This window comes from Schistocerca cancellata, chromosome 2 (genome assembly GCF_023864275.1).
Source record: "Schistocerca cancellata isolate TAMUIC-IGC-003103 chromosome 2, iqSchCanc2.1, whole genome shotgun sequence".
Classification (NCBI taxonomy): domain Eukaryota; kingdom Metazoa; phylum Arthropoda; class Insecta; order Orthoptera; family Acrididae; genus Schistocerca; species Schistocerca cancellata.
This window is the reverse complement of record NC_064627.1, coordinates 266,431,324-266,457,536: the sequence shown is the minus strand read 5'-3', so window position 1 is coordinate 266,457,536 and position 26,213 is coordinate 266,431,324. Positions and strand designations below refer to the sequence as shown.

Sequence of the window (26,213 nt, the reverse complement as noted above, 5' to 3'; positions counted from 1 at the left end):
TGAAGAAGGCTTACTCTGTGGTGATGTTTCTGAAGAAGGCGAGACATTTCTTGCTGGCAGTGGGGGAGACACTACGGCGCTAGGTATTACTGCAACGGCATGACGATGCGCCGTTTGAACAGCAAAACTGTACAAAGTGTGGACATTTGCGAATGGAGAAACGGTTTCCATTTGCGTGGTTACAGTCACATCTTTTTCACCCGATAGTCTCCTTTCCTATGCCTTTTTCACTTATTGTCACTTGAAATTCACTTGAACGCTTTCTTATCGTATTTCGGTACATACAGGGTGTCCATTATTGAACTATGTGAAACAAAATCATGATAACGTCTGAACAGTTAGCGTTAAGAAGTTCAAACTGCACTGTTGGCCGCGGAGCATGATGGGAATTACTCTGCCCACGCTTAGTTTTGCTTAGCGACGAAGCCCACTTTCATTTGGATAGGTTCGTCAGTAAGCAAAATTGGTCCATTTGGGTGACTGAGAATTCGCATATCGCGACAGAGAATTCTCTTCATCCTCAACGGGTGACTGTGTGGTCCAGTCACAGAAGGTGCGATAGTCCTTGATGGCACGGTGACTACCGAACGGTATTTCAAGGTTTTGGAAGACGATTTCATCCTCATTATCCAAAGTGACCCTGATCTCGACAACATGTGGTTCATGCAAGACGTAGCTCGACCCCTACGAGGCAGGAGAGTGTTTGACGCCCTGGAGGAGCACTTTGGAGACCGCATTCTGGCTCTGGGGTACCCGGAGACCCCTGGGATGGGCCTCGATTGACCGCCATATTCTCCGGATCTGAACACAGCTGACTCGTTTTTGAGAGGTTATATTAGAGACAAGGTATACAGCAATAACCCGAAAACCATTGCTGAGCTGAAAACAGCCATTTAGGAGGTAATCGTCAGCATCGATGTTTCGACACTTCATCGAGTCACGCAGAATTTCGCTATTCGTCTGCACCATATCATCGCCAATGATGGAAGGCGTATCGAAAATGTAATAACCTAAATCCGAAGATCTGTAGTGCCGTTTACATGTTGAATAAAGTGTGTGCACGCCGTAGTTTGTAACTAATTTATGTTTTTTTGGTTTAGTTCAATAATTGTCACCCTGTACCAGAGATATATACGAGTACTTCTATTTTCATGTCATTTACGTGATCGGTGTGACGATTCAGAAGTATAATGCCGACATTTATTGCTGAATTTAGACCTTCAGTTGTGGACAGGCATCATTCAGCTGAGGTACAGGGTCTTCAGCTCCCCCTCCATTTTTTTCCAGCAAACATGGTTGAATATCCAGAATGATATTTTCACTCTGCAGCGGAGTGTGCGCTGATATGAAACTTCCTGGCAGATTAAAACTGTGTGCCCGACCGAGACTCGAACTCGGGACCTTTGCCTTTTGCGGGCAAGTAAAGCTGTGAGTACCGGGCGTGAGTCGTGCTTCGGTAGCTTAGTTGGTAGAGCACTTGCCCGCGAAAGGCAAAGGTCCCGAGTTCGAGTCTCGGTCGGGCACACAGTTTTAATCTGCCAGGAAGTTTCATATCAGCGCACACTCCGCTGCAGAGTGAAAATCTCATTCTGGAAACATCCCCCAGGCTGTGGCTAAGCCATGTCTCCGCAGTATCCTTTCTTTCAGGAGTGCTAGTTCTGCATGGTTCGCAGGAGAGCTTCTGTAAAGTTTGGAAGGTAGGAGACGAGGTACTGGCAGAAGTAAAGCTGTGAGTACCGGGCGTGAGTCGTGCTTCGGTAGCTCAGTTGGTAGAGCACTTGCCCGCGAAAGGCAAAGGTCCCGAGTTCGAGTCTCGGTCGGGCACACAGTTTTAATCTGCCAGGAAGTTTCATGGTTGAATATAGTCGTCTCACGTTTACCAGGAAAGCGAGTTTTGGATTCAGTGAAGAACATGTATTTCAGTTTGTTTCAGAAGTGTGTGATAAATACACAGACCGAGTTATCTACGTGTGGCAGACGCTGACTCCATGGAGGTTCGCGACTTATCACAAAAGATAGGGTGAAGAAAGGCAGCCTACATTTAAAGTATTTATGGATTCAGAAAAAAAGCTTTTCATGAAGTTGACTGGCTACAGGCTGGGGTGCTTAAATCCGGACAAATTTCATTTTGGATTTCCCGCCGTATCTTAGTTCCGCGGGAGGTCGCAACTAGCGTTCTTAAAAGCCGTAGGCATCTAGTAAACAGTCAAATCCTCAAAATTGCCGAGATGTTACTTACAAGTAACAACAGAAGAGCCGCGATTATGGGAAGTCTTCGCGCTGGACGTACGTCCACTGAAATAGTGCGATTACTCGGGTACCCGAGATCAACTGTTTACGACACTGTGGCCGAGCATAATGCTTCGGAGAAGTCTGGGGAAGGTCCCGCTAAACCGGCGAGGAAACCTCATTGGAGGAAACGCGTGCCACGAACTGCGGCAGTCACCGTAAAGGAACAGGCACTGATTTCGGGCGACCCGGGGCAACCGGTGAGGAAACTGGCGTCAGTATTGAATGTTAGCGAGCAAATAATGCGTCGGATGGCACAGGAGGGCCTCATACGAGCCTTTTAGTGCAAAAATGGCTCTCGGATAACCTTGGCATGTTCTGGTCAAAAGAATTCCGGCCCCCGAATAGCCCAGATTTGAACCCCCTCGACTACTATGTTTGGAGTGTAGTCGGAAGTGTTGCCAAATAAGACGAGGCACCCTAATGTCGCATCTCTACCCACCGCTATTGAAGCAACATTCGCGAATATGGACAGCACTGCTTTAAAGAATTTATGTGATCGCTTCAGAGCAAGGTTGGAGACGGGTATTGCGGCTGCAGGGGGCTAGATCGAGTAATGTTATTCTTTAAAGATACCACTACTTATATGCAAAAGGATTTTCGTTTTCATTTGCATTTTGTTTTAATAAATTTGCTTTTAAAAACAGTTTCATTTGCCCGGATTTAAGCGCTGCACCCTGTATACTAGTTGAAATTCTGATCGTGTCACGTTGACATACAGGGAGCGCCAGGTTTTCTTCAAATTGAACAGAAACCGGAAATGTCAAAGTACATGAAAGGGAGGTAGTAGTTGAGAAGGGAGTCACAGAGGGTTGTTTTGTGTTACTTAATATGTATGGAGAGTGTTGAACACGGACGATATTGCACCTGGTCGGTGTTTCAATCAACTGACTGATTTCAGAATCACGATTGAACGTGCACTAGAAGCCACCATAAACCAGTTTTGGAAATTTTCTAACTTTTTTTGTGAGACATGACGTATTTTGTGCAGCATTGGTAAAAGTTATGAGTTCTATATATTGAAGTGCTGTACAATACATTAAAATTATTTAAAGCATATTACAAGGTCCAGTCACAGTACTGTGATCACTTGCCACAATCTTGAATAACCATCTTTCTCAGCGCGGACAGGCAGGAAGAGAGTAAATTAGGTTGGTTCAAATGGCTCTGAGCACTATGGGACTTAACATCTGAGGTCATTAGTCCCCTAGAACTTAGAACTGCTTAAACCTAACTAACCTAAGGACATCACACACATCCATTCCCGAGGCAGGATTCGAACCTGCGACCGTAGCGGTCGCGCGGTTCCAGACTGAAGCGCCTAGAACCGCTCGGCCACACCGGCCGGCTAGTAAATTAGGTTTTGGAAGGTACCGACAGGGTTGTGGAGCCATTCAGACGCCAGTGCTGTGGCCAGCTGCTCTAGGTTTCGTGGTTGAGGAGCCATGACGCGAACAGGCCGATCGAGGTGGTCCTATTGATTCTTAATTGGGTTGAAATGCGGTGAGTTCGATGGGCAGCGGTAAATCTTGGAGGTTTGGTGCTCTTCGAACCGCGCACTTGTACCACTTCCAGATGTGTTACGTGTTACATTGTCCTGCTGGTAAATGCCACCGTGCCTTGGAGAAAACTGCCTGTACGGGTAGACACGTTCCCTAAGGACAGATGCATGCTAATGTTGATCATTTGTGCCATCCAGAATGACGAGATCATCAAGGGAATACCAAAAAACCATTCCCCAGACCATAACACTCGCTTCTCCGGTCTGGACCTTTTAGACGATTGTTGCGGAGTCATACACTCCAAAGACCATCTGGGCGATGTAGCATAAAACGTGATTAACCCGAAAAGGCCACCTGTGGCCACCCAGTGGACGTCCGGTATTGGGTGGTAACTTGTAGGTTTGGTTGCCGATGAAGAGTAGCCAGCCTGGGAGCCTGAGCAATGCGCCTACTGCACAGGACCATAAGCAGCGACGTTCGCTGTAAGGTCGTCGAGGAGACACTGTTGGTAGCCCCTTAGTTCACCTGGGAGGTCAGCTGCTCAACAGTTGCACGTCCGTTTACCCGTACACATCTCCGCGCGCGACGTTTACCACTGACGTCTATGGACCGCGGTGAAACACAGCTCAGCTGCCTCGGCGCCGGTTTTGGAAAGAGCTATTTTGCCATTCACGGTTTATTTTAACCACGGCGGAATGCGAACAGTTTACAAAGCCGTTTCAGAAACGCTTCCATCCTTGGCCCGAAAGTCCATTATCATGCCATCTTGGACATCAGATAAATTGCTCCATTCCCGCATTACGACTACTACAGCACTGTCTGCTGTGTCTCCCCGACATCCTTTATATACCATCCACTGCTAGCGTTGGCACCTGGCGTCTGTGAGTAATTATTGAACGTTGACATCGTAAACTGGCAGTGTTCACATTAACGTGAGTGGAACGTGTTAATTCTCCAGTTACAAAGTTTCATGGTAACATTCTGTTTTCAAAATGGTTACAGTATCTGTGAAAGGTTGAGCCGTATTTCTTCGTTGATGCACAGTCTTGCAGCTTGACGCGACGAAGGTCTGATGCCACGAAACACTTGCAGAAATTTTTGCCAATGAACATATTTTCTTTACTATCTTAAAGGCCGCGCGGGTTAGCCGATCGGTTTGAGGCGCCTTGCCACGGTTCTCGCGGCTCCCTCCACCGGAGGTTCGAGTCCTCCCTGTGTGCTGTCCTCAGTGTAAGTTAGTATTAAGTACTGTGTAAGCCTAGGAACCGATGGCCTCAGCAGTTTGGTCCCATAGAACTTACCACAAATTTCCTTTACTATCTTAACAAAATTTCTCTGTCTTGAAATGAAAATTTATGTTGGTTACCAATAGCGTCCGTGTCAACGTGTCTTTAACTTTTAACTAATTTTGGTAGAATTTCTTCTTGATTTTCTTACTGATTATTGGTTTGTAGTACATTTATAATGTTAGGCTTGGACTATTAAATACGATATGGACAAGATTTTCTCGATTGCAACACTTTTTTAAAAAGAAAATACTGTAGCACGCAAAGTTAATGCTATAAATTGAAAATGGGATGAGAAAACGTATTAAACATCTGTTACAAGTCTGGTTGGCCCGAGGCGAAAGTCTGAAGTGCGTTCCAAGGTACAACACCCTCTCCTACACTGAGAAAGCATTAAAGGAAACCGAAATAAATTTGGAAGGGGAATTAATGTTCATGGAGAAGAAACAAATATATATTTGGTGTTTGGTCTTTTTTATGTGTCCGAAAGAACAGACACCACACCCATAGGGAATATGCCGGGAGTAATGAGGCTAATGGGCAAGGGGCACTATATTAATAGTGTGTTGAGAATTTGGTTCCGACAGGAGGCGTGCTACGATAGTCAGTGCAGTTACGGTGACCACTGAGTCCAGATGCCTTAGTGGTCAGAGCACCTGTCTAGTAAACAGAAGACCGAGGTTCGAATCCCAGTTCAGCACAATTTTTTTGCTTTTGACTTGGATTTCAAACAATGCCCACTCGCAGCCCATGTGCAATTCAAAAATGGTTCAAATGGCTCTGAGCACTATGGGACTTAACATATGAGGTCATCAGTCCCTTAGAACTTAGAATTACTTAAACTTAACTAACTTAAGGACATCACACACATCCATGCCCGAGGCAGGATTCGAACCTGCGACTGTAGCGGTCGCGCGGTTCCAGACTGAAGCGCCTAGAACCGCTGGGCCACCACGACCGGCCATGTGCAATTCCTTTGTGTCTTAAGATGAGATAAAGATCCCGAAGTTTGCCGGTGAATTTTAATACAAACTTGGAAAAATATTTGAACGGACAGTTAGTGTCCTGAAAAGTTGTTCTACATCTACATTTATACTCCGCAAGCCACCCAACGGTGTGTGGCGGAGGGCACTTTACGTGCCACTGACATTACCTTCCTTTCCTGTTCCAGTCGCGTATGGTTCGCGGGAAGAACGACTGTCTGAAAGCCTCCGTGCGCGCTCTAATCTCTCTAATTTTACATTCGTGATCTGTTCGGGAGGTATAAGTAGGGGGAAGCAATATATTCGATACCTCATCCAGAAACACACCCTCTCGAAACCTGGCGAGCAAGCTACGCCGCGATGCAGAGCGCCTCTCTTGATGAGTCTGCCACTTGAGTTTGTTAAACATCTCCGTAACGCTATCACGGTTACCAAATAACCCTGTGACGAAACGCGCCGCTCTTCTTTGGATCTTCTCTATCTCATCCGTCAACCCGATCTGGTACGGATTCCACACTGATGAGCAATACTCAAGTATAGGTCGAACGAGTGTTTTGTAAGCCACCTCCTTTGTTGATGGACTACATTTTCTAAGGACTCTCCCAATGAATCTCAACCTGGTACCCGCCTTACCAACAATTACTTTTATATGATCATTCCACTGCAAATCGTTCCGCACGCATACTCCCAGATATTTTACAGAAGTAACTGCTACCAGTGTTTGTTCCACTATCATATAATCATACAATAAAGGATCCTTCTTTCTATGTATTCGCAATACATTACATTTGCCTATGTTGAATCAGTTGCCACTCCCTGCACCAAGTGCCTATCCGCTGCACATCTTCCTGCATTTCGCTACAATTTTCTAATGCTGCAACTTCTCTGTATACTACAGCATCATCCGCGAAAAGCCGCATGGAACTTCCGACACTATCTACTAGGTCATTTATATATATTGTGAAAAGCAATGGTCCCATAACACTCCCCTGTAGCACGCCAGAGGTTACTTTAACGTCTGTAGACGTCTCTCCGTTGATAACAACATGTTGTGTTCTGTTTGCTAAAAACTCTTCAATCCAGCCACACAGCTAGTCTGATATTCCGTAGGCTCTTACTTTGTTTATCAGGCGACAGTGCGGAACTGTATCGAACGCCTTCCGGAAGTCAAGGAAAATAGTATCTACCTGGGAGCCTGTATCTAATATTTTCTGGGTCTCAGATTGGCAACGGTGGGATTCGAACCCACGCCTCCGAAGAGACTGGTGCCTAAAACCAGCTCCTTAGACCGCTCGGCCACGTTACCCTTGTAACGAATGTAAAAAAGTAATACTATGGTAATGGAATTTGCCCTAATCAATTCCGAGGGAATTAGAATCGGAGATGAGACACTAAAAGTTTTGGTATTTGCGATGCAAAATAACTGATGACGGCTGAAGTAGAGAGGATATTTTCAGGCTGACTGTAAAAAGAAAAGCATTTTTGAAAGAGAGAAATTTGTTAACATCTAACATAAATCTAAGCGATAGGAAGCCTTTTCTGAAGGAGCTGTGCGGAAGTCAAACGTGAACAATAAACAGTTCAGACAAGAAGAGAACAGAAGATTTTGAAATTTACTGCTACAGAAAACATGTTGAAGACAGTTAGATGAAATAAATGATGCGGAGATAGTACGTCTAATCAGGAAAACATAAATTTGTCACAACTTAACCGAAAGAAAGGGTCAGAAGATAGGACATAACCTGATCCTTAATAAAATCGACAGTCTGGTAGTGGAGAGATACATGGAGGGTAAAAATTGCAGCAGAACACCAGGGCTTGACTACAATAAGTAGGTTCAAGGGGACGTAGCTTGTAGTAATTATACAGAGGTGAAGAGGCTTACTCAGGATAGACTAGCTTGCATAGCTGCATGAAACTAGTCTTCGGAGTGAAGACCACACCAGCAACAATGTGACAGCGTGGCCTGCAATTGGTGGCTGTGTGCATCAAGCGAGTCGGACTATGAGAAAAAAAAGTTGGCCCCGCGAGAGCAGGACTCGTGGGCTGAGGGTGCCGCACAAATTCTAATTATGTTTGTAGGCAGATTATCCATTCCGTGAATCGAAACTCTCGACCATTTTTGCCTTTTGGCGACATTGATACTGACAGAGATTCAAAGATTTTCGAAAATATTTTAATTTCAAAAATATAAATGTGGCATAAAGTCACGCTCTACGGTCGCAGGTTAGAATCCTGCCTCGGGCATGGATGTGTGTGATGTCCTTAGGTTAGTTAGGTTTAAGTAGTTCTAAGTTCTAGGGGACTGATGACCTCAGATGTTAAGTCCCATAGTGCTCAGAGCCATTTGAACCATTCGTAAAGTCACGCAGGAGGCAGGCTATCATTATTATAGGAACCAGTAGTTTCTGGCCTCAGGCAGATTGGGTCGCAGTGGTAGAAGTCAAATATCAGGCAAGGAATAACTTCCTTGCTCATCATGGACAAATTCCAAAGCGCCTAATTTGAACAATGAGGTCATTCCTTGCCTGATGTATAACTTCTACCATCTGACCTAGTCAGTCCGAATGCAGAACTGCTGACTGTTATATTTTCAAGTTGTTGTCCGATAACAAATGAAAAAAGAAATATCTTTCTCGTGTGATAATTACAGATTAACAACTTCCGATTTTTTGATTTTTCCCCCTTTACTTGTAGTGTTAAACTTTGCTTCTAGCCTAGGGCAACAGGTAGTACCTTACAGGTCTTGCTGGTTGAGTTTGCGGGCGTCAAAATGTGTGACAGATTGACCTAGGAACCGTAGTTTCTCACACGCCTACGGAACCGCAGGCCTTAATATTTGACATAAATTCCAACTGAATACGTTTACCTATACCTGAGAAAAAGTGTCGTCGGACAGACAGAAAAACAGGCAGATAGAGAAACAGACAAGAGAGTGATCCTAAAAGGGTTCCCTTTTACCGATTGATTTACGGGACTCCAAAAAGTCGATGTAAGAGATTCTGATGCAATATCCGCACTGATTAACTTCGTTAATCAGTTTTCTTGCACACTCCTAACATCACGTGCCCTGGGTAAAAACCAAGTAGGTCCTCTCAAGCCACTACTTTGGGTACCGTTTGTAGAAGCCCCGGATACAAACGTGGACTCGACAAGGGCAGAAGGCGACAGAGAAGCCTTTGGAAAACGCTTTGAGGTGGTGTACCGCAGGGTGGCGTATTGACGGCGTTCTGCTCAGGCTGGCTCGGGCCGGCCCCCAACTGTTGTTACTGCGGAGGGTCACGCCACGCACTGTGCCAGCCTGCAGCCTTCCTCACGGTCGTTCCGGCGATAAGCGAGGCCGCGCAGAGTCCGAGAGAGAGGATAGCAAACTTCCCCACCCGTCTGCACCTTATGAATGACCATCGTTTATTTGCTTAAAACGGGCACTGACTTGCAGCACGACCCATTATTTATATTTACTCAGGTTACGGGAATAACCCAGGGATGATGAAGGCAAGGGAGGAAATTCCTTGACAACCTCAAGAAGACATCAGTCACAGACAAAGAAGTTTGTTGAACGCACTATGCAAAACTGAGGTCAGCCGACACCTTCTACCCCCCTTCCCTCCTTCGCTCCCTCTCCCCTCTTCCCTCCTTCGCTCTATCCCTCCCTCCCTCCCTCCCTCTCTCTCTCTCTCTCTCTCTCTCAGTCTGAAACATATGCAAAACTACACCGATGAGCCGAAACAAGTGCCCACCGCGAGACGACTGAATGCACCTGGTGCCGTTGCTGATACGTGATAGGTTAAGAAAAGTTCTCAAGCAGAGACGAATGAGGAATCATCACAGCGACGGCTGTCCTCCAGAGCGCCTGAAAGCGCACTACATCCTGATGAAAACTGCAGGATTTGACCAGTCTCGGACGACACTATGCGATAAAAAGTGCCCAGACACCCCCAAAAACATACGTTTTCATATTAGGTGCATTGGGCTGCCACCTACTGCCAGGTACTCCATATCAGCGACCTCAGTAGTCAGTAGACATCGTGAGAGAGCAGAATGGGGCTCTCCGCGGGACTCACGAACTTAGAATGTGGTCAGATGATCGGCTTTCACTTGTGTCAAACGTCTGTACGCGAGATTTCCACGCTGCTAAACATCCCTAGGTCAACTGATTCCGATGTGATCGTGAAGTGAAAACGTGAAGGGTCACGTACAGCACAAAAGCGTACAGGCCGACCTCGTCTTTTGACTGACAGAGACCGCCGACAGTAGAAGAGGGTCGTTATGTGTAACAGACAGACAGATGTCCAGACCATCACACAGGAATTAGGCGGGAGGTGAGAAAACTTGGATTTCATAGTCGAGCGGCTGCTCTTAAGCCACACAGCACGCCGGTAAATGCAAAACGACGCCTCGCTTGGTGTAAGGAGTGTGAACATTGGACGATTGAACAGTGGCAAAACGCTGTGTGGAGTGACGAATCACGGTACACAATGTGGCGATCAGATGACATGATACGGGTATGGTGAATACCCGGTGAACGTCATCTGCCAGCGTGTGTAGCGCCAACAGTAAAATTCGGAGGCGGTGATGTTACGGTGTAGTCGTGTTATTCATGGAGGGGGCTTGCGCCGCACGCTGTTTTGTTTGGCACTGATGTTTTCAGCTCCTTTCTGTTTAAGAGCAATTCAGGGATGACGATTGCATCTTTCAACACGATCTTTCATGATGCACGGCCTGTGGCGGATGGTTACGCTAGAATAACATCCCTGCCATGGACTGGCCAGCACAAAACCCTGATCTGAATCCTACAGAACACCTTTAGGATGTTTTGGAACACCGAATTCGTGTCAGGTCTCAATGACCGACATCGATACCTCTCCTCAGTGCGGCACTCTGTGAAGAATGTGCTGCCATTCCCCAGGAATCCTTCCAGCACCTGATTGAACGTATGCCTGCGAGAGTGGAAGCTGTCATCAAGGCTAAGGGTGGACCAACACCATGTTGAATTCCAGCATTACTGATGGAGGGCGCCACGAACTTGTAAGTCATTTTCAGCCGCATGTCCGGATACTTCGGATGATATAGTGTATCTGGACTACACTGATCCGCATCCGAAGGGGGCCCCGGAAGATGTTCAGGCACTCTCCAAAAGTGTGCAAAATCTGCATCACCCCCACCCCCCCCCAGGGAATGGGAACGTCTCACACCAAACGAGTGCAGCCCCTATGTTTGCGTGGTAGAGTAATGGTGGTGTATGCGTACGTGGAGAACTTGTTTGCACAGCAATCGCCGACATAGTGTAGCTGAGGCGGAATAAAGGGAACCAGCCCGCATTCGCCGAGGCAGATGGAAGACCGCCTAAAAACCATCCACAGGCTGGCCGTCTCACCGGACCTCGACATAAATCCGCCGGGCGGATTCGTGCCGGGGACCAGGCGCTTCTTCCCAATCCGGAAAGCCGTGCGTTAGACCTGTAGTGTTGCGGAATAGTAAAGAGGAATATTGTCAAAGTTTCGCTGCCTATGCTGAGAGGCAGAGGCAGTAAGTTAGCCAAGAGGTAAGAGGATTGCACATATATCGGAATGTGTTGTCACACAGGGGCAATGGCCTGGTTACACACAACAGGCGAGAGAGAATTGCTTAGCACGCGGGTTTGTGTTAGACGGAGACTTTCGTAGATTGCAAGACAGAGGTATAGCGTCAGCTGTATTTCATTTCACAGCTTGGCGTAAGTCTGCCGTAACAACACGTAACTCTGTCGCAAGAACACCTAAGGGGCGAGTACGACGAGATGAATCAACAGTATAAGTGGAACGAATGCGTTCACTACAAACGAGCACGACGTCAGGACATAGCTCGTGCATCTTTTAAATACGCCAGCTTTGATAGCAACAAGGCACTCGCAGTTAGACTTGCAGTGAGATGTGTACTGGGTCTCTGTGTAGCGCTCAGCTCGGTGATCGACGTGTTAATCTTTATTAAGGAGATGTTGCAGTAAGGGCAGCCCATCCAGCAGCAGACGGGGGGAGGGGGGGGGGGCAGTACCAGCTCTGGTCCTCTCTGCTGCAGCTGTCAATCATCAACCCAGGATTAGCAGACATCGTAGCAGACTCGCTCGCCGCCAATGCTGACCACATCAGTGAGCCGTCGGCTAGATCGTGCGGGGCCTAGCCCCTGTGCATCCGCCATTACAACCGGGTGAGCCGACGACGCTGGGGGACTGCAGCCCGTTCCACCCGTCCACCGCAGACGAGCCACCAGGAGGAGCAGGGAAGAAGACGGGGTGGGATAGAGTACACTCCGCACTTTGAGAACACCTCTCTTGCCGACAGCGCCAGGACTGCAACCCGGAGCCTCCACGCACAGCGGCTTGCTGTCCGAACCAACCGGCCAGCCGATCGCCGCCAGCCACGGCACGGCCGAAGTAAGGGCATTCCTCCACTACGTCACAGCACGCGGCGCTGCGCTAGCAAGACTGTACAGCCCGGATCTGGTGTCATTGCTACGAGTCAGCGAGGACTCGGGGAAGATTGTTGATATCACCAAGCCACATTCAACTCGGCAGGAATAAAGATGTTATGAATCAATAATATTTCTTTGGCGTTTCTGATGCGTCCACAGTCATTTCCTAGCATCCTGACAACTGGAGAGGTCACCGCTCGGTCATCCAGTCCACCGTAGGCAACTGGGACCACCGGGGCGCCTACATATTTGGTGTCATAAGTCCTCGCGCCCTCCGCCTACAGATTTGGTGTAGTGGTAAGTGCACGAGGCGATTTTTGTTAATAACTATGACGCACGTTCTTTTTTTGGGAGTGCACTTTGTGAGACGTGCGGAAACAGCAGATTTATCTGAGTTTAAGGGAAATGGTTGCGAAACGTACTTGGTACCAGTCAGATGTACTGTGTGTAATTTAACGGGGCATGGGGAGCCATGCACGAAGTTTGTACTAGTAGAATTTTCAATTTGTAAACGGTTTGGTCACGCAGTGCACAATTGTAGAGAGTGTCGCTGGGCAATAACAAGGCAGAAAGATTAATTTTGTTTAGTTGTGCATTGTGAGTCTTGTTTGTCTTCTTGTGTGTAGTGCTCAACTGTGACAAAGGAGTTGAGTAGCTAGTGTAGTTATTGTTCTGAGGAGTAAAGTCAGTATAGAGTAAGTTGTTGGTAATTTGCACAGTCATGCCGGATACAAGGTCGGTTAGTACTGAAGCGAGTATAGCTGCTCTGACGGAGCAAGTCTCAAAATTGTTAGAAGAGAATGCGCAGCGTAAGTTACGTCATGTAGAATTAATGACGCAAATGTAGACCTTGCGTTCGGCGCAAGAGTCGCAAACGGGTTCAAGTGAGTGCAAGTCAGTAGCAATGTCCAACCTTGCAACGTATCCTTCAGTAGCTAACCTGATCCCGCCTTTCTCGGGTAAAACAACAGAGGATGTCACAGTGTTCATTAACGATGTTTTGGCAACAGCTACAATGAGCAATTGGTCGGACGTAACTACGTTACGTATGGCAAATTTGCGACTTGCAGGAGAAGCCAAGAGGTTCGTGATGTAGCATGAGATGCTTAGTAAGGCGAGCACATTTGAAGAATTGGCAGATGGGTTACGACAAAGATATCGTAAGCAGAATAGTGCAAGATTTTTTAGGGAGAAGTTAGCTAATTTGACACAGAAGGTCAATGAGACAGTGGAGTCTTTTTCAGATAGGATACGGAAAATTAATTCTCAGACCTATGAATTATCGGGTAATCCTGATGTGGATCGTGTATTACTACGAGAGGCAGAAAACAGAGCCCTCGATGTATTCCTCAGGGGAATTCCTCCAGAATTTTCTCGTAGGGTTAGGATGGAGAATCCTGGGGATTTAGCTGCAGCACTGCGTATTGCAACGCATCTGCAGGAGATAGATATTGCAACTAGGATTCGCAATGCTAAACGCATCTTTGCGTCGGAAAGGAATTGTTACCGTTGTGGGAGGAAAGGTCACGTGAATGCTCAATGCAGGCAGCCGCAGTGCTATGCTTGTAAACGCTACGGTCACAAGGCAAATGAGTGTGGTAGTAAGCAGAATGGTAACGGGAATAAACAGCAAAAGCGTTAAACGGGAACGGGAGTGTTTCGTCCGTCGGAAGACATTCCCGGTAAGCAGAAGTACGGTAAAAACTAGTATAGAGACGTATTGTTGCTTGATGGGTGTTGTAAGGAATAACAGATGTAAGTTTTTGATCGATACAGGGGCACATGTATCTGTTGCTAGTCTAGACCTCGTGGGTAGGAGAAAACTAGGTACTCCTAGGTATAGGTTACGTGGAGTAGGGAATAATGAGTTGCAATCATTGGGTACAACACAGCTCGTTTTTAAGATTGGAACTGTAGAGTTCGGAGAGCAAATAGAAGTGTTGCCATTTGTGGGACAAGGGTATTCTGTGATTCTCGGACTGGACTTCCTCGATAAACACCAGGCCAAAATTAATCTTTCACAGTGTACACTTGAACTTAGTGGAAACTTGTTTTCAGTGGGTACAACAGCTGTAAATGTTTCTACGTCACGAGGTGCATCCGTTGCTAAGATGTCACCAATCGAACCGCGTACAAGGGCATTAAAGATGATTACGCATGTGAAAGTGCCTTCGGGTACAGGGAAGTTAGTTTGGTTGTCAGTAGGTACCGATGTACCACAGCAGAGACTATGTGTGGTGGAGCCACTGCAGAGCAATGAAGCATTGGATGAAATGCATTGTTTTATTAGGAGGAGCGTTGCGCGAGTAACAGATATAAATGGGGAACTGAATATTCCGGTCAGTGTAGATAATTTTGGGGCAGATGAAGTGGATCTCCCAAAGGGTTTAGTGGTAGTAAGTTTGGAAATACTCGACGGTGAGGATATAGGTGAATCCCAAGGTGATTATAACGTTAAGCAAACCGTCAAGACATCTGTACTACTCATTTGGAGAATGGTGATCGGAAAGCTATGGAAGCTTTGTTATTAGAGTATTTAGATTTGTTTGATTCAGAAGGTCCATTACCAGCAACTCCTATTACAGAGCACCGTATACCGACTGGCGATAGTCCGCCGGTCTATAGAAAACCATGCAGGATAGCGAAACACCTACACCCACTAGTGGAAGAATTTATTAATCAACACCTAAGGGACGGTATTATAGAGAACAGTGAAAGCCCGTGGTCTGCCAACATAGTGGTAGTTCCTAAGAAGTCGTTGGACGGTACTAAAAAGTACAGGTTTCGTTGTGACTATCGTTTTTTGAACGCACTGTAAGTAGGCTGTTTATGTTTTCTTATTGGCAACGTTACGTAGCGCTCTGTATGAAAATCACTGGCTGTGCTGTGTGCAGTCTGTGGCTAGTTTGCATTGTTGTCTGCCATTGTAGTGTTGGGCAGCTGGACGTGGACAGCGCGTAGCGTTGCGCAGTTGGAGGTGAGCCGCCAGCAGTGGTGGATGTGGGGAGAGAGATGGCGGAGTTTTGAAATTTGTGATGCTGGATATTATGAACTGCTATGTATATTATGATTTTTCAACACTATTACGGTAAATACATTGTTTGTTCTCTGTCAAAATCTTTCATTTGCTAACTATGCCTATCAGTAGTTAGTGCCTTCAGTAGTTTGAATCTTTTATTTAGCTGGCAGTAGTGGCGCTTGCCGTATTGCAGTAGTTCGAGTAACGAAGGTTTTTGTGAGGTAAGTGATTTGTGAAAGGTATAGGTTAATGTTAGTCAGGGCCATTCTTTTGTAGGGATTTCTGAAAGTCAGTTTGTGTTGCGCTAAAAAATATTGTGTGTCAGTTTAAGCACAGTCTTGTATAAATTTTTCTAAGGGGACGTTTCATATGTCGACCCTTAGCCTAGTATACCTCACTGGAATCTTCTGATTTTTTTCTTGTAGTTTGTGTAATTAGTGTAGCTTTTGTTTATTGCTAGCACGTAATTATAGAGAGAATTTCCTTTGTAGTTGTAGTTTTTCATTGTTGTACAGTAAAACAGTTGTGGCATGCATGTAGATTTGCACCAAGTATTTCGCAGCTGCGCTTGCAATTAACTAGATATTATTTTCAGTGCTATGTTAATGTGTTCTCTTATTTTTGCTCTTCAAATTGTGCTTTTCTGTGTTGTCGTGTGAAATATTGTGACAATAATGGCGTGTGAAAAACGTAATACTAGGCTCCAAAGTAAGCTGAGAAATGACAGTGAAGACGAAAGCAGTGTGTTAGCCCCACCATGTAATGAATTAATTAATATTCAAAGTAGTAATTTGGTAACTGTGCATAGGGAAACGGAGCGGGCGTCAAATAACGGTGTAGACAGTGAAACAGGTAGTAAACAGGGAAGCATTATCGATCGATCGGTCGGCAACAGCTCGCCTCAGGAATCGGGAATGACAGAACACAATATTGCAAATACTGTAGACTCAGGTTTTGGGTTCTCACCGTTTTCTCAAATGAGTCAAGACACATTTTCCGCTTGTCAAAATGTGAATGTTGCCAGTGCAAATTCACTGCCGAAAAGCACTGAGGAACATGTTTCAGACACCAGTGCATTGTTATTACAATTAATGCAACAAATGGGACAAAAGCTTCAAAAGTTAGACTCAGTGGAACATAAGCTTGAACAAACACGTGAAGATTTAACTACTGAGGTACATAAAATTGAATCGAAATGTCAAAAAGTCTGTAATGACGTAAAAACACAAATTTGTGAGCATTTTCAACCTATTTTTTCGCGGCATGAAAATGCATTACAGAATCACGAAGCAGCCATAAAAGAACTGCAAACTATTGTTCATGAAAATCATGAGACCTTGGAAGCTAATATTGACTCAGTTGCATCTACCGATTTGGTTACGCAACTTGCAAAAACTCAAGAAAACTTAAAGGACACAGTAGATACTCTGAAAATTGGTTCAGAAAGACACATGGAGGAAATTAGTTCATTATCAGAGAAAGTAGTTGAACTTTCGGATCAGCTAAATAATTTATCTACGAAGGTAGATGATAATCTGAATGACACAAAACCAGTAGTCTTTAATGACACAGAAGAGTGCGAACTAATTAGGAAATTCAAACAAAATCAGAATCAAATTAATACGCAACACCAAAGAGAAATCCGGGAAGTACAAGATCAGCTGACACAGGTAATACAAGAATTACGTATTTCAGAGGACACTCGCGCCCCAATACGGGAAGAGGGACATAGAAATACGGAACAGCCACAAAATAATAACACAGGGCATTTCGGAAGTTATGAAAGAAATTGGCAATGTGCACCGAATTTTGAGATGGAACCGCCGACACGACGTAACAATGACCGACATGCGACTCGCCGACATGATGATTTTGACTATAAGCTGTTCATTACTACATGTAAATTCAAAACGTTTAAGAATTCTGGCAACGACATTCATCCACAAGCGTGGCTCCATCAATTCTCTCATTGTTTTCCTTCCAACTGGTCATTAGAGCACAGATTAGAATTTATGTATGGCTATTTAGAGAATGAACCAGCTGCAAGAATGTGATCGGTCATTCACGATTGTCACAGTGAAGGAGATTTTTATCATGCCTTCCTCTCAGCATATTGGTCTCAAGCTACACAAGACCGAGTAAAACATAGCATCATAATGATGAAACATTTCGAACAATCTGAATTTTCCAGTCTTGTGAAATATTTTGAAGACATGTTGCACAAGAATCAGTACCTGTCAAACCCATACAGCCCCTCAGAGCTCATCCACATTTGCTTAATCAAATTGCCTGAACATTTACGACGTATTATTTCGGCAGGACGTTGCAAAGACGACGTTGAAGCTTTTCAAGGACTCTTACAAGAATTAGAAATTGACACTGACAATCGCGGAACGCGAAAACAGGAACACAACAATTACAGGTCACATCCGTCGCAATTCCCCGATGAAAGAAATAATAACTGGACGCGACAGGGCTATTCTCACAACACAAATCGTGATCAAAACAGACACCACCCATATGACAACCGTTGGCAGAGTAGTAATAATTACAGGGAAAGATCACCTCTCCGCGGTAATGACTATCACAGAGACAATCAGAGAAACAGACAATATAGGAACCAAAATAAATATTATCAGGGGAGACAGAATAACTTTAGACGCAATGGTCCAGCGCGTAGTTACGATTCAGGGAGAAATTCTCCACCACGTGACCGACAAGAAAGAAACTATGGAATCTACCGACATGACGACAGATGATATGATCGTAACAACAGACCTGAATTGCATCAGAACTGGCAGGAATCAAACAGAGCAGGGCACTTTCGACAACGTGAATTTGTAGAAGCTAGGTCTCCTAATCCCAATAACGATGCGCGCCAACAAAGGAACAGACAATGACTTGCACTGCAGGCAGCCGTGTGCGCCGGCTGGCTCAGAGAAAAATAACATAGACGCTAACCTTGAAAAAAATTTTAGCATTCCTCACCAACGTATACCGCATGATAATTCCGTTCAAGTTGAACCTCTGCGTACTAGCAAGAGTAAAGGTTTACACCAAATTTCACATGTAAAACCATTTATTGAGAGATAATCTGTTTTTTATTTAGTCTTTGGTATAAAATTTTTCACTTCACGTTACTAGTACTCTTTGTCACACTTACAAACTGTTACCATGCAACAATGTTTGAAGTTAAATATCCAGTCAAGAACCAAGAGAACTTATTTAAACAGAAATTATGAATGCATTGTTATTGTGAACAGACAACACAGTGTTATTGTGTGTGTACATTCTTGCTTGTTAGTTGCACGATTACGTAACGACTATAAGGCTCACATACTTAGAACATTTACCAGTACTGCTAATGAGATTTTAATGCAACATTTTGGTTTACTTGAAAATACATTCTGAATTAAAGTACTTTCTGAGAGATACCGGATGACACAGTGGTTAGTTTATGTGACAGCTACACAATTATATCACGATGTTACTAATGAGTGACAATTTACAATGTTGCTTTTGCATTGTATCTGTTTTATATCTGCACAGTTTTTCTGAATTATTCTGGAAAGTAAAACATGTTTTAGTAGTAACTTTTGTGGTACAGCTACAATGACACAGCCTCTTTCGTAGCACAACAATATGTTACATTATAGTACGGTAAGGTATGTAATAACTACGATATCTATACGCAAAGCATTTCACTTTCGCTTATGATGAGGTAAGTACATTGACTTCAGCAGAACTTTGCTTACAGAGGACAATAACTATGACACTTCCACAGAGATTATCTTACAACAAGATGCACATTTAGCGCTACAGGACACGCATTTCAGTGATTAATTTTGTACTTAAAACATTCATTTTTAAAGATTTTTGAATTACAAAGAAAGTTTTCCATGATACATTTCATTCCATTGCTGTAATCTGTAACACCTGAGGGTATAATTACATTAATCCTCAGGGGGGTACACGCTTACTTTGTGTATCATGTGTTTGGCAAGCACAAGGAGCCCTAGCTAATATGGTATTTGCTTATACAACTTTACACATCGGTACCATATTCCTCTAACACATAAATTACATAGCTATCTGATCATTTAACTGAGAGAGACAAACTTTTTTACTACGGCAGTGACAGATGTTTACATAATTACACCATTGGATAACTTCACACTTACGAAATTGTATTTTGTCTTTACTTTGTGAACTGTTCATATTTTTTCGGACCCATTGTGATATTATGAGAGCTTTGAATGATATATTTGGTATGGGATCACGATTTTTAAAGTACGTTTGAGGCAGATGACACTTTTGACATGAGCAGAGAATTTTTTTAATTTTTGGAGGAAGCTACGACGATTTTGAGAATTGACTGAGATGTTATGATATTATTACGATGACGATGTGTATTATGCTGTTGAGGTATGTTTATGATCAATAAGCCGATGTTATATGAGGAATTTGATTATGCTACGTATTTATTATGATGAAATATTGAAGAAGTGTCGACGAATATGTATATGTGTAATAAGGTAAGGAACAATGAGTAGTGGTTAGGGACTCTGACTTGTGATAAAGGATGTTGGAAACCAAGAATTGTACTTTAAGAGTTATGAAATGTGTGTGTATATGCGTGAATGTATCACAATGCCGGCGAAAATTTTCTGGACACTGTTATATTCATAAGATTTTGTTTCTACACATTTGCAACGCAAATTCTTGACCTGTGAAATATTTTTATATGAGACTGTCACTGTAGCGGAAACTGTTGTCGTAAATATTTCCGTAAGAAAGTTAAGTGACCACCTGCACGTAACGCGTCGTGGGCACCCAGCTGTGTCAGTTGGCTGGAGAAAAAGCCATTATTGTGTCCTTTTCAGAGGCACAGGTAGAAAAAAAAGGGGAGGCCATTAACCTCGCTATTGACATTCCTTTATAGAAAGCACCGCAAATACGACACACTCATTACTTGGAAACATTCTTACATCTGCACACCTGATTACGACAAGTATCTTTCTACGAGAATTGAGAGATTTTTTTACTACCTTATGAAATGCCATATGGCTAATGAATGATGTTTCATGCCTTCCTTTGTACATATTTGCTCATTTTCTTTAATATCTGGTTCCTAGCTGCACTGCAGCACTGGTTAAAATAAAATTTTATAGATGTACTAATATAAATATTTAATGCCTACGGATCCAGAAAAAAAGAATAACTTTGATGTACTGAAAAAAAAAAAACGAAGGAGCACAAAAACACATTTCCCTTCACAGGAATTGCATACAGAATTTTCTTTTCAAGTACTTGGTAATTTCTTTTGTAGAATAATTTGTGGTGCACCACTTTAATTACATAGACATTAAGATGTGAATATAAATTTCCCTTGTCTGCATTATTGTTTTTAGTGTAATGTTTTTTTTTTTTTTTTTTTTTTTTTTTTTTTGCTTGAGCTATGTCATGTTTAGATATAAGTTATTTGCTGCTGCTGTTTGCCAGGCATAGTGTTACTGAATTTGACTTTGTGTTACTCTTCTAAGCCAGTTTACTGCTGATTTATTTTTCTTGTTTGCTGCACATTGCCTTATATTAGTTGTAATATTGCAATTGCTTTGCTAATTTCTATAATGCTGCTTGCTTCACAAATCTGCATTTTTTTCATTGCTGTTTGCGTTAATTCCTTTTTTGCTGCTGCATTGCCTCGTCCCTTAGTTTATCATCTGAGCTCAGTAGATTTAAGTTAGCTTAAGAGGGGTAGACTATATAAGAAACTGACTATGGAGAATAGGTAAAGAATGCATTGCGAAGTTATATGAAAAAGATTTGGGCCAAAATGAGTATTGTACAATGAGAAATAATTATTTTGAAAGATATATGAATAAAGTACAGAAAGCAGGTATAGATAGGACTTTTGGAAATAATGAAGAACGAAGGGAGATCTCCGAGAAGTAAAGAAAGTTTTGTTTGCAAAATACTGCAGTAAAACAAACCCTGTCCTTTCCTTGTATTATTCCGCTATATGTTTGTGTACCCTTGTGTATTTATGTTTTTCCTGTATTTATATGTTTATCTGATAAGACTTACGTTGTAGAATTTTTCTAATACTAAGCTACATTCACTATGATGAGGAATACTGTTATCCTCAAATGTAATTGGCATTAATAATATGTTATTTACCTTGTAAATATGCTTAGACATTATTTATTCTGTTTTGTTTTAATGCTCATGTGTGAAGTTGATGTTTCAAAAGTTCTTCTGATCTTTATGTATGTACTCATGTCATAATTCCTGTAACACTGATGTATATTTTATTTCTATTCTTTTGTAAAGCCTGTATTACTACAAATGTTATCTGTATTGTTATGTTTTTAATGATGTATATTGTACCTTTGTAATTGTATTCTCATGTTATAATATTGTAATTGACACCAGTTCATCAAATTACGTAACTTGTAAGCATTCATTTCACTGCACACATTTCTGTTGGTCATAGTACTGCACAATATGTGAGAAGTTGGGACTGTTAGTGTTTGCACGTGTGTTACTAATTCAGCAAGGGACTGGATAACAGCACTGCTGGTTCTAAGGACAATTCCAAGAACTTTGTGCGTGCACAAGTGGTGGTTTATGGACTTGCTATCTTCTCTGCACGACTCTTCGATGGTGATTGTGCACCTGCACAGTCGCAGCAGCTGGCTGCTGGCCATCTCTACAAGGACTACAGTGGGTCTACACCTTTGATGACCAACCAATACCATTATTTCTACAAGGACTACAGTGGGTCTACACCTTTGCTGACTCACCAGTACCATTATTTCTACAAGGACTGCAGTGGGTCTACTCTGTGATGACCTACCTACCAATATTCTTGAAAACCTCGACTGACTCTGCTGTGGGTTTGCTCTGTTGTGGCCCATTACCTGTCTGCATGTCAAGAGTCAGCACTGTCTTTCCGTTGGAAGGACAACACTACTTCTTCAAGACTGCATGGAAATCCACTACTTCTGTGTGCAATTTCTTTTACTAATGAGACTTTGTGAAAAAAAACTGTAATTACTATTATGATGAATGATCAGGACTGTCTTTATGGACTGTGAGAAAATTTTAGCTTTTGACCAACATTGTATTAATAAGTGTGTGCATTGGATATCTTTGTTATTGTAATTATGAAAAATTTTATCAAATCATTATTGGCCACTGCCCAAAACAATTTGTAAAATTTTTTGTGGGGAGGATGGGGGCTATGTAAGTAGGCTGTTTATGTTTTCTTATTGGCAACGTTACGTAGCGCTCTGTATGAAATTCACTGGCTGTGCTGTGTGCAGTCTGTGGCTAGTTTGCATTGTTGTCTGCCATTGTAGTGTTGGGCAGCTGGACGTGAACAGCGCGTAGCGTTGCGCAGTTGGAGGTGAGCCGCCAGCAGTGGTGGATGTGGGGAGAGAGATGGCGGAGTTTTGAAATTTGTAATGCTGGATATTATGAACTGCTATGTATATTATGATTTTTCAACACTATTAAGGTAAATACATTGTTTGTTCTCTGTCAAAATCTTTCATTTGCTAACTATGCCTATCAGTAGTTAGTGCCTTCAGTAGTTTGAATCTTTTATTTAGCTGGCAGTAGTGGCGCTCGCCGTATTGCAGTAATTCGAGTAACGAAGATTTTTGTGAGGTAAGTGATTTGTGAAAGGTATAGGTTAATGTTAGTCAGGGCCATTCTTTTGTAGGGATTTCTGAAAGTCAGATTGCGTTGCGCTAAAAAATATTGTGTGTCAGTTTAAGCACAGTCTTGTATAAATGTTCAAAGGGGACGTTTCAGCACGAGCTGTAACAGATGCGTATCCAATACCGAACATCACGGAAACATTGGACAACCTAGGTCGGTGTAAATATTTTTCGACACTAGACCTAAACAGTGGGTACCATCAGTTAGAAATAAGTCCCAAGGATAGACCGAAGACGGCCTTCACAACAAGCCTTGGTCACTTTCAGTATCGCAGAATGCCATTTGGGTTGAAAAACGCTCCTGCTACTTTCCAGCATCTTTTAGATGGTGTGCTTCGGGGACTGAAACCGAAGATTGCTATGGTATGCCTCGATGATATTGTTACTTTTTCGCGTAATATAGAAGAGCATGTGGAACGACTGAATGAAGTATTTAGTAGGCTAAGAGTGGCAAATCTTACGCTTCATGTCGAGAAATGTCAGTTTGCTCAGACGCAAGTGACTTATCTTGGGCATATTATCAGTCAGCATGGGGTAAGAACGGATCCTCGTCTAACGTCGGCTGTGCGTGGTTTTCCAGTACCACAGACCACTAAACAAGTTCAGCAATATGTCGGTTTATGTAATTACTACAGACGATATGTAAAGGAGTTCGCGGAAATTGTACATCCATTAACGAGATTGTTAAAGAAAGGTGTCAAGTTTCAATGGACAGCACAGTGTCAGGAGGCATTCGAGACGCTCAAACAGATACTAACATCAGACCCAGTGTTGATACTTCCTGATTTGGAACAAGAGTTCGTACTATCTTGTGATGCTAGTAATATTGCTGTAGGCTGTATTCTTTCTCAGAGGGTTAATGGACAGGAACATCCAGTGGCTTATACTTCCAGGCAACTGAATAAGGCAGAGAAGAATTATTCAACTACAGAGACAGAAATGTTAGCAATGATTTACGGTATCTCGTATTTTCGCTGTTATTTATATGGGCGTAAGTTCAAGGTAATTACAGATCACGCAGCATTAAAGTGATTGTTGGGGTTGAAAGATCCTTCAAGTCGTTTAACGAGATGGGCACCGAAACTAAGTGAATTTGACTACGAGGTAATTCACAAACCAGGGGTAAAACATACGAATGCAGATGCGCTTAGTAGAAAAATAGCAGCTGTACAAGTTGTGGTCATAAGTGAGAAGGAGTGGATAAAGGCGCAAGCCAATGACAGAGAGTGTCAATTGTTCCGAACGCAACGGCAGTTTGAAATGCAGGATGGGTTGCTTTGCAGAAAGACGAAGTGCGGACTACGCGTCGTAGTACCGGACTCGCTGAGGGAAGAAGTGTTGAAACAAGCGCACGACCATGTATTGTCGGGTCATGATGGTAAAAGAACGACTGATAGACGGGAGCTGAGCTGAAAGGTTTTGATGGAAGACACGTCGCAATGATGTAGAGCAGTATGTGCAAAATTGCATACCGTGTGCGCAGAGAGCAGATGTAAATCATCAGAAAATTCACTTACAAAGACTACCTGAAGCGTATCGTCCATTCGCATTCATAAGATTAGACGTAATCGGGGCATTTAACAAGACCCAAGCGGGTAATCGATACGTATTAACAATATTAGATCATTTTTCCCGATACCTTGTAATGGTAGCTATTCCAGATCAGAAGGCAAGCACTGTTGCGCAAGCCTTAGTAAATAACTGGTTGCTGAAGTATGGTGTGCCTGATACTATAATTACAGATCAGGGTAGTAACTTTATGTCGGAGATGATGTAGCAGTTATGTCGTTTATTGAAAGTTAAGAAATTGCGGACAAGCCCATTTCATCCTCAGTTGAATGGACGAAGAGAACGGGTTCATAGGACGTTAGTTAAGATGATTAGTCATTACGTAAATTCAGAACACACTGATTGGGACGTGTATTTAAATCTGTTGACAAGCGCGTATAACGCGAAAGTTCATACAGGAATGGGGCTCTCACCGTATGAGGTAAAAAATGATTCAAATGGCTCTGAGCACTATGGGACTCAACATCTTAGGTCATAAGTCCCCTAGAACTTAGAACTACTTAAACCTAACTAACCTAAGGACATCTTACACATCCATGCCCGAGGCAGGATTCGAACCTGTGACCGTAGCAGTCCCGCGGTTCCGGACTGCAGCGCCAGAACCGCTAGACCACCGCGGCCGGCGTATGAGGTAATTTATGGTCGGAAAATGCCACCAACATTTGATGTGCTCAAACCTCGGGTAGGTTCACAGGATGAGTCAGTGAAGAATTTTGCCAAGAAATTGAGAGAGATTTGGCAAAGGGTACGAGGTGCTAATACTAAAGCTTTGGAGAAACAAGAGAGTATTGGGCAAAGAACATGTAAACTGCTGCAATACAGAATTGGTCAATGGGTATTGTTGGCTAATCCTTATGTTCCGAAGGGTAAAACAAAGAAGTTTTTGACGAAATATTCTGGCCCGTTCAGGTAAATGAAATAGTATGTCCAGTGTAGGTAAAGTTGCAGTTACCAACCAAGTCGTCAGTAATTCATGTGAGTAGGATTAAGCCGTTTAAAGGGGCAGTGGATGCGTTACCGGGGTGTGAGAGTACCGAAGCTAAAAGAACAGCAGAAGAACGTTCCTTACCCACTTAGGTCTAGGGATAAGTAGATTAAGTGTCCTCGGGGAGGAACATGTCGTTATTTATTGTTATTAAGTAATAGGGTATGTGTAGTTTTTACTTGTCATTTGTGTGTTTCAGACGTGGTAAGGTAGGGAGCGATTGACATGGCTTCCTTTTCCTTCAGGTGCCGTGCCAGGATGTGGCCCAGGAAACTTTTCATCAGTCTGGTAATGCTACACTGTTGCAGAGGAGAGGTGATGCAGATGCAACCACGAGATAAAGGAATTTTGTTTTCAAGGCAATTAGATGTGGTATTGTCAAGCCGCAGGTGGACAATTGTGT

At 43.4% G+C, this 26,213-nt stretch overlaps 1 non-coding gene across 1 annotated transcript; it reads right to left on the bottom strand.

The window, feature by feature from the left end:
• Positions 1–7,284: 7,284 nt before the first annotated feature.
• Trnal-uag (transfer RNA leucine (anticodon UAG)) lies at positions 7,285–7,366 on the bottom strand. The gene has a single exon. It is a non-coding gene; the product is annotated as a tRNA-Leu (tRNA).
• Positions 7,367–26,213: the final 18,847 nt, after the last annotated feature.